Below are 9,120 nucleotides of genomic sequence, written 5' to 3'. Positions count from 1 at the left end.
GGGGGGGGGGGGGGGGGGGAAGTGGGACTCTCAGAGTCGGGGAAGCGACTGCAAATCGAGATCGATGGGTGGGACGAACTGGGGGATGCTTTGATGGGATCGACTCATTTGGGGATAGTATCTCGGAAGATTTCTCCTCACGGTCGACTGCAAAGCATGTGCCCGATGCTCCTGATTCGGGAGGATCTCGAGAGACTATGGAGATTGCGCCTCCAGCAAAGTCATCGGAGGAGACGGCGAGTGAGTATCAAGCATAACGGCTGGCCTCGGTAGTTCGTTTTGTCTACTGTCAAGTAATGATGAATATCTTGTTATGGAATTGCCGGGGGTCAACAAACCCAACTTTCGCCGTTCTATCTGTTATGTTTTGAAGAGGTTTCCGTTGGAGATCCTTGCGTTGTTTGAGACTCATTCGAGTGGGAATCGAGCTAGACATATCTGTCAGGGACTAGGTTTTGATGGGCCAACTAGAGTTGATGCTGTGGGCTAGAGTGGTGGAATTTGGCTTCTCTGGAGGTCAGACATTGGGGAGATTGAAGTGGTTAAGGTTGCGGAGCAATACATCTACGCAACGGTGCTAAGGGATGGTGAGCAGATGCACTTGGTGGTGGTTTACGCAGCTCCTGCGGTGAACCGTCGTAGTGGGTTGTGGGAGGAACTCCGAGGTCTGTTGCAAGATATCACGGAACCACTGGTGATTGGTGGAGATTTTAATACTATTGTACGGTTGGATGAGCGTACAGGAGGAAACGGATGCTTGTATCCAGATTCTATGGCCTTCGGGGAGTGGATCAATGATCTATCTTTAATTGATATGAGATTTACGGGAGCTAAGTTCACCTGGAAACAGGGTAAGGAAGCAAGGAACTTTGTTACGGGTGCAGGTTCAACTGGATTCGCAGCAGACAAATGCTTTATTACTAAGAGAAGAAGAGTTGTGTAATGAGCTTGATGTGATCTTGGAACAAGAGGAGATGATTTGGTTTCAAAAGTCTCGTGAGAAGCTGATTGCTTTGGGGGATAGTAATACTAAGTTTTTCCACACATCCACAATCATCAGGAGAAGACGGAACCATATAGATATGTTAAAATCGGATGGTGGAGTTTGGGTTACGGATTCCAAGGAGCTGGAGGAGTTAGCTGTCAGGTATTATAAAAGACTTTATTCGATGGAGGATGTTGACCAGGTGGTAGATAAGTTACCACATGAGGGTTTTACTCCTTTATCCGAAGCAGATGTGACTCTATTGGAGAAACCGTTCACGGATTTGAAAGTGGAGAAAGCTATACGTAGTATGGGCAAGTATAAGGCACATGGGCCAGATGGGTTTCAACCGGTGTTTTATCAGGATTGTTGGGATGTGGTTGGTAGCTTAGTGGGTCATATTGTGTTAGATTTCTTCGCAAAGGGGGAGTTACCGGAGGGAATGAATGATGCCTTGGTTGTTCTTTTTCAAGACAGTTACTAAGACTATGGTTATGCGATTGAAACACCTCATGCCATTGTTGATCGGTCCAGCACAGTCGAGCTTCATCCTAGGGAGGCTTAGCATGGACAACATAGTAGTGGTGGAATAGGCGGTTCATTCGATGAGACGTAAAAAAGGAGTGAAAGGGTGGATGCTTCTTAAACTTTATCTGGAAAAAGCCTATGATCGAATCCGATGGGACTTCTTGCAAGATACTTTGTATGCAGCAGGTCTAACAGAGAATTGGATCAAGTGGATAATGACATGTGTTTCAGGCCCTTAAATGCATATCTTATGGAATGGTGAAAAAACAGAGACCTTTAGGCCAGAGAGGGGACTTAGGCAGGGTGACCCCCTATCCCCTTATATTTTTGTCCTCTGCTTGGAAAGGTTATGTCACCAGATTGAGCAGGCTATTGAGTCTAAAGCTTGGAAGTCAATATCACTTTCTCGGGGTGACCAAAGCTTTCTCATGTTTGCTTCGCTGATGATATTATTTTGTTTGCCGAAGCATCAGTCGCACAGATCAGGGTAGTGCAAGGAGTTTTGGAGAAGTTTTGTATCGCCTCAGGGCAAAAGGTGAGTCTGGAGAAGTTGAAAGTTTACTTCTCAGAAAATGTGAACAGGGACTTACGGATACGTATCAGCCAGGAGAATGGGATTATGGCGACGAGAGATCTTGGCAAATACTTGGGCATGCCGGTTTTGAATAAACGGATTAACAAGACCACCTTTACGGGAGTGGTAGAGAGGGTGTCTTCACAGTTGTCTGGTTGGAAGGGCCGTGTCTTGAGTCTAGCAGGGTGGATTACTTTGACTAAAACCATCTTAACATCTATTCCGGTCCACACGATGAGTACCATCATGTTACCTAAATCGACCCTTAATGCTTTGGACAAAATTTCTTGAACTTTCGTGTGGGGAGGGTGTTCGGAGAAGAGGAAACAACACCTCGTGTCTTGGAAAAAAATCTGTTCCCCAAAGAGTAATGGAGGGTTGGGGTTTCGTTCTCCAGAAACAATGAACAAGGCTATGATATCGAAACTTGATTGGCGGATCCTACAGAATGTTAAAAGTATGTCGGGTGCCGTGGTGCGGAGCAAGTATAAGGTGGGGGATTGTCACTCGTCGGATTGGTTAGCAGTGAAAAGCAGTTGGTCTTCGACTTGGCGAAGTATAGCCTTGGGGTTTCGAGAGGTGATTTTTCCTGGTCTGCGTTAGGTTCTGGGTGATGGACTCTCTATCAAGTTTTGGAAGGATCATTGGTTGGGGTCAGGTCCTCTTATTGACGAGGTTACTCGGAATGTCCCGGAAATGGAGCTGGAGCTGAGTGTGCGGGATTTATGGATTGATGGGGTAGGTTGGGACTAGACGAGGCTTGCGTCATGGCTTCCACAACAATCTCAGCTGTGTCTTGCAGCTGTTAGGGTGGATACGTTTACAAGTGCGAAAGATTGAGTTTCATGGGGTACAACCTCAGATGGCAGTTTTTCTATGAAATCTGCTTATCACTCTCTCACCAAAGATTCTATTCCTCAACCGGACATGACATCTTGGTTTCAGAGGATTTGGAAGGCGGTGGTACCAGAAAGAGTGAGGGTTTTCTTGTGGCTGGTTGAACATGGAGCGATCATGAAAAATGTAGAACGTTGTAGAAGTCATCTTAGTGACTCGGGAATCTGTCAGGTTTGCAAGGGCGGTGAGGAATCAATTCTCCATGTTTTGCGTGACTGTAAAGCCATGGCAGGTGTCTGGAATCGTTTGATTGTACCGAGTAGGAGAGGGGTGTTTTTTCAACAATCTCTCTTTGAGTGGATATTTGAGAATCTGGGCATACAAATGGTAATAGGAGGAAGTCCATGGGCTACAGTGTTTGGTATGGCTGTGTGGTGGGCATGGAAATGGTGGTGTATTAATATCTTTGATGAGTCTGGTAAATGCCGAGATAGGGTGCAGTTCATCAAAGACAAGGCGAAAGAGGTCTGCTCAGCACACTCTATTGTGCGCATTGGGCATGGGTTGGGTCACGGGTGGTGCAACAGATTGCGTGGAAGCCTCCACAGGAGGGTTTTGTCAAATTTAATACTGATGGTGCTTCCCATGGAAACCCGGGACCTGCTACAGCGGGCGGGGTGCTTCGAGATAAGGAGGGGAGATGGATCTTTGGGTTCTCCATTAATATTGGGCACTGCTCGGCGACTTTGACTGAATTATGGGGGGTCTATTATAGGCTTTACTTTGCTTGGGCACGGAGATTTACTTTGTTAGAGATCGAAGTGGACTCAGCGGTTGTTTTTGGTTTCTTTGACAAAGGCATTGCTGATACACATCCTTTGTCACCCCTAGTACGGTTGTGCTACGACTTCATTTTGAAGGACTGACTAGTCCGAATTTCCCATGTGTATAGGGAGGCGAATCATCTTGCAGATGGATTGAACAACTATGCATTCTTCAGACCTCTTGGTTTGGAGCTGTTTGATTCTTGTCCTAGTTCTTTTCTTTCTGTTTTAAACGATGATGTACGAGGAGTTTCGTCTCCCCGACATGTTGGTTTGTAATTCTTTTATTTCTAATAAAGTATGGGAGGCCTAGGCCTCTCTGATTCACCAAAAAAAAGTTGAGAGATAAATAGAAACTCTCCATTCTTCTTGATTTGTACGTCCGCGTCCATATCATCATCTTATTTGGACTTATGTTTACAAATTAGCTGAAACAAAGGAAATTGTAAGAGAAAGAAAGTGAACACCTACCATGAAAGTGAATTAGTGTATTGTGTAACTTTAGAGGAAGACTACGAGAGAGTTCAACATGTGTGTCACCTCCACAAATTCATATCAGTATAGTTGACCTATATATAAAAGAGTCACATATCTGAATTAGCAGCAGCAGCATGGTATAATACTATCAAAGCACATTATTGCATAGAGAGATTCAGATAAAAGAATGAGTTTAAAGCTTGTAACCAGAGAAGAGGGGAAGATATGGTTTAGTAACTTATTGTGACAAATGGTTGCGTAAGGGTTCTTTTGATGAGATCTCTCAACTTGTTTGATCTCTCTGCAAAATTACATTTTTCTTTTTTTTGAATCTAATGTTAAATTATAGAGTGCAACTTAATTTTGAAAAGAAGGCTGAGAAATGAAAACTAGAAAAGTTTGACTAAAGAGCTAAGGAACTAAATACGAGATTGCAACCACTGTTGGAAGCTTGCATCGTATCTTCGATACCCCAAACGCTGAATTGCCAAAAGCTGATCACGGACATGTCTATCAATCCATCCAATGAGCTTTGCTGCCGTGTTCGGAGCTTCACCATGCCCCCGACCATTGCGCTCCCGCCATATCATGTAGATTACTGTTTGGAAAACGTACCATTGAAGAAAACCATGCACACGATCCTTGTGTGCCTGCGACTCCACGTAGATGAGAGAAGACCAATCAATGGTGTAGTCTATTTTGAATATGCCTTGAGCGAGATCCACACACATTTCTGACTTCTGAGACAAAACTACAGGTGAAGAACAAATGATCTCGTGTTTCCAGATGTGTGCGGCAAAACCCGCAAGTACCCGAGATAGCTCTATTCCATTAAGCCATTCGAGTGCCTTTGGGAAGCCTATCATGAACCACCAACCAGACTCAAAAAGAAAACTTGGGTGTAGCATAAGTAAACCACACACCCTATGCCATGTTACCGTACTAGACGTGGTTCTAATGTGATTCCAAGTATCTTTTGTTGAGAACCGCGGTCTGAACACATCATTCTTTCCCTTCCAACATTCTGCCATTGCAGCCTTAGAGCCTCCTCTATTTGAACTAGAATCATAGAACGGTAGTGCTGTCTTCGACGACTACTCCAAGCCTCCACCAAAGTACTTCGACAACCAATGCCCATATCAATGACTCCACGGTTACCATTGTATGGCACATTCTACACTTGCAAAGACAAAAGAAAATGGATTTCATTTGCTTTACTAATATTGACACTAATAAATTTGGTACATTAGGAAGTGAAAATATTGACACTAATGGTTCTGAAGTTTCGTCCTCAGCTACATAGCCATCATAATATTCTTTAATTTGCAAGACACCTTTATCCAAAGCCATTGTGTATTTTCTGAAACTAAGTTTTGTTTTTTGTTTTAATTTGGCTGTGTCCTCGAAGAAAGATAACTAATGGCACCTTTTACCAAAGCCATTGTGTGTGGATCAGAAATATCCTTATAGAAAATATGCCGATATCACCTTCTATGGTGTAAAACTATGCTCCCATTGTAAGGTATAATCAAAAGCTTGTCCTATTTCAAAACTCCATGAATCTTGTCTTTTGTTCCTTATTTTAATTAAGGATCAGTTTTCTTATTTGTCCATGATCAGGTAAACCACGATTAATCAAGAAAACGGGAAAATATATGGGAGATTTGCACCCACACCTACTTTACCTCCATCTTCTTTCACTTTCACCTACTTACTACTATTCCTATACTTTTTCAAGTTTTTTTGGCTTAGGTGTAATTTTTTATGGCAAAACTGCTCCTCTCCTCTTTCTCTCATTCTTTTTTTTTTATTATTGTTGTTAACACTTTGAATGGTTATCACAAATCATCTATTTATTTATATATAATATGTTATGATTATATTTTCTACATTTTAAGATACATATTGCTATATTTTTTTATGAATTTTTAGATTATACAATATCCATTTGTCATTGAACATTTGTTCAATGATAAGTTGTTAATCAATTGCAGTATTATATTATGTTATGATCTCTTTGCAAGGTTCATGTGTTACCCAAAACTCAAAGAACATAAAAAAAAGCTTATGATGATTCGTTACGGACCTTAACTTGAAAAGAAAAATAAACAAAGTTTAGTGGATAAATAAATTATGGATAGGTCTCCATGGATTCATTCAAAACAAAGTAATTTTTTCCAAAGTTAGTCTCTTTTCCACCACCAGTTCGGAATGTGCGGCAATAACAAAGTATATTCATACATTAAGATTCATGATTTCCATCCAAGCCTATCCACTTAACTTTTACCACATGTTCATTAACCCTAATTTGTTGACATATGTTTGTTGGACATGAGTACATGCTTTCTTCTGCTATGATATCATTTAGTTTAGTTTGATCGCTACAAATGATAACCATGTGTACATGGTAGCGTAGATATCATTGGTGTTTTGTTCATTTATATTCTGTAGGTATAGTATTGTTATTGTGAGATATCATTTAGTTTAGTTTGATCGATACAAATGATAACCATGTGTACATGGTAGCATGGATACCATTGGTGTTTTGTTCATTAATATTCTGCAAGTATAGTATTGTTATTGTGGGGAGAAATAAATAGATAGTGGGGGAGTTAGCAAAAAGATCATAAGAAGAAGTTTTTTTATCATCGTGTAGGAGTTAAATTTAAAATTTTTAATTACAAAAATTAGTAACTTGTTTATTATTTTCAGATAGCTTAACATATGTTGTTAATTTCTCGTTAATATATTATGTTAAATTATGCGACGTTAAGTGACAGTTACTTTTGTTTTTTTTGGTTTTTTTTTTTACTTTAATTTTTCTTAAATGTGTAATATTTTGTTTTGTAGAACAGAAAGAACGTGCTCTTTCTTTTACCTTTATTTCTTTTTTTTTAGCATTGTACATGTCTTTTTTTTGGAAAAGAAACATAACAATTAACGTGATTTTATTTTTATCGGAGCTCTAATAGTTTTTGACGAATAGCTTTTTTTACAGTAATTAATAAGTTTGGAAAATAAATAATTTGTAACTAATAAATTTAAAATATTTTTATGAAAATATATGGTGGAACACGTAAAATTTAAATTCATGAGTTGTTTAATTAAGAGTGATTTTAGGACTCTTTTAACTAAGATCATGAAAGGTGCGGTAGAGTAATTAGGATTTTATAGCATAAATATTATTTGTTTTGATATATTTTGGGAACGAAAAAGTAATAATTGTTTTTACGGTAAATAAGATATCTGATTTTTTTAAAAATAAATTGTGACTGTTTTCTTATTTTGTTTTTGGATTTTTTTTGTTAATTACTAAATTATGAAAAATAAAATCTGATGTGGAGAGAGAGAAAGAGGAGAGAGAGAGAGAATAGAATGGGTTAGAAGGAGTGAGGGGTAATATGTAATTAAATTTGAGAAAAGTATATGAGTAGTAGAAAGTAGATTTAGTTGTAAATAGTTGTGGAGAAAGTGGGTGTGGGTGCAAAATTTCCAAAATATATTGTAAATCATAACAAATGATGAATAATCAGACTCTTGATTAGGCGTTTTGAACTTTATGTCCATATGTGACAATTTTAGCTAAGCCACTGGAATGATAGTGCTAAACAAGACGAAAAAAAAAACAAAAAAGAACTAAATAAAACAAAAATATATATAGCTAAGCCAACATAACGATAGAGAAGGTTAGCTGATAATCCGTACATGTCCTACTCCTTGTTCTTCACAGATTGAGAAGACTTGGAGAGGTCGCCAGATGTACACTGATGTCGTCGTGGTTTTGGCCTCTTGGGGACGAAATTTTGGACACTAAGATCTTCTACATAGTCTACAAAGGCGTAAACTGTGGAATTATGATTGGCCCGAGCACCTTGGATTTCAACACTTTGGAGAGTGTTCCTTTCCGGATTAAAGTAGAAGACATAAAATGGATTAGATGCATATTTCATTGACAAAACAATGTCATCGGTAGCAGTCATCCCAGAAACAGAAAGATCCCCTTTATGTATAGCAACATGACTCTCATCCCACAAAGTGTAGGCATATTTCGACCATTCCTGTTTATCAACATCCTCTAGAACCCACATACTCAACTCAACAAGAAATCCACCATTAGAAGCATACCGCAACTTAATGTTAATCCCACCTAATTTCCCCTTATAATTTATCAATCCATCAAAACGGCATTCTATGCCTATGTACTTGAATTTCTCATACCTAACATCAAAGCAAACTATCACCTCCCCATTAGATGCATGTCGAGCTGAGTAATACAAAACCCCATTGATGCAAATATTTTCCCTACAAGGCAGATGTTGAAAAGTTCACTGGATCGTCCTCCACCTCAGTTCCCCAGTTCCCAGTGTTAAGATATAATCACTAATGACCAATACCTTAAATTCCTTGTAAAGAGGATCAAACCCTAAATAGCTATACGAAAAGCCTCTGCTAACCTCAGGTAAGATAACATACTGTCCTGTGAGAGGGTTACATATCACACGCTTGTCATCTAAATCTTCCCTTGGGATGAACATATTACGAAAATAGATCAATCCAGAGGCAAAGCTACAATCGCAATCGCTTGTGCCTTTCGAGAATTTGGTATGAAAATCAGTGGCGGCTACTACAACAGAAGACTTCTCATATGGTTTCTGAGGCTGAGGCGTTGAGTAAAAGCTCCACTCACGGTGTTGGGGGACCGCAAATAAGAGACTTGGACGAGCCGAGGACTTGGTTAGAAACAACTCGGTGAAATCATGACGGTAAAGTCTGAACGCCCATAGCTTCGACACGCAACGACACCTACCGATTGATTTTGTAGACAATCTCGAGAATATCTCTATAATGAGATCATCTGGAATGGAATCAAAAGTTTTTCTCCTAACCATGATCGG

General features: G+C 39.7%; 1 pseudogene; it reads right to left on the bottom strand.

The window, feature by feature from the left end:
* Positions 7,936-9,114, bottom strand: LOC104738464 (annotated as a pseudogene).

The sequence above is a fragment of the Camelina sativa genome, chromosome 13 (genome assembly GCF_000633955.1).
Source record: "Camelina sativa cultivar DH55 chromosome 13, Cs, whole genome shotgun sequence".
In the NCBI taxonomy this organism is placed as follows: domain Eukaryota; kingdom Viridiplantae; phylum Streptophyta; class Magnoliopsida; order Brassicales; family Brassicaceae; genus Camelina; species Camelina sativa.
The sequence above is the reverse complement of the archived record's forward strand: the minus strand, read 5'-3'. Positions and strand labels throughout refer to the sequence as shown.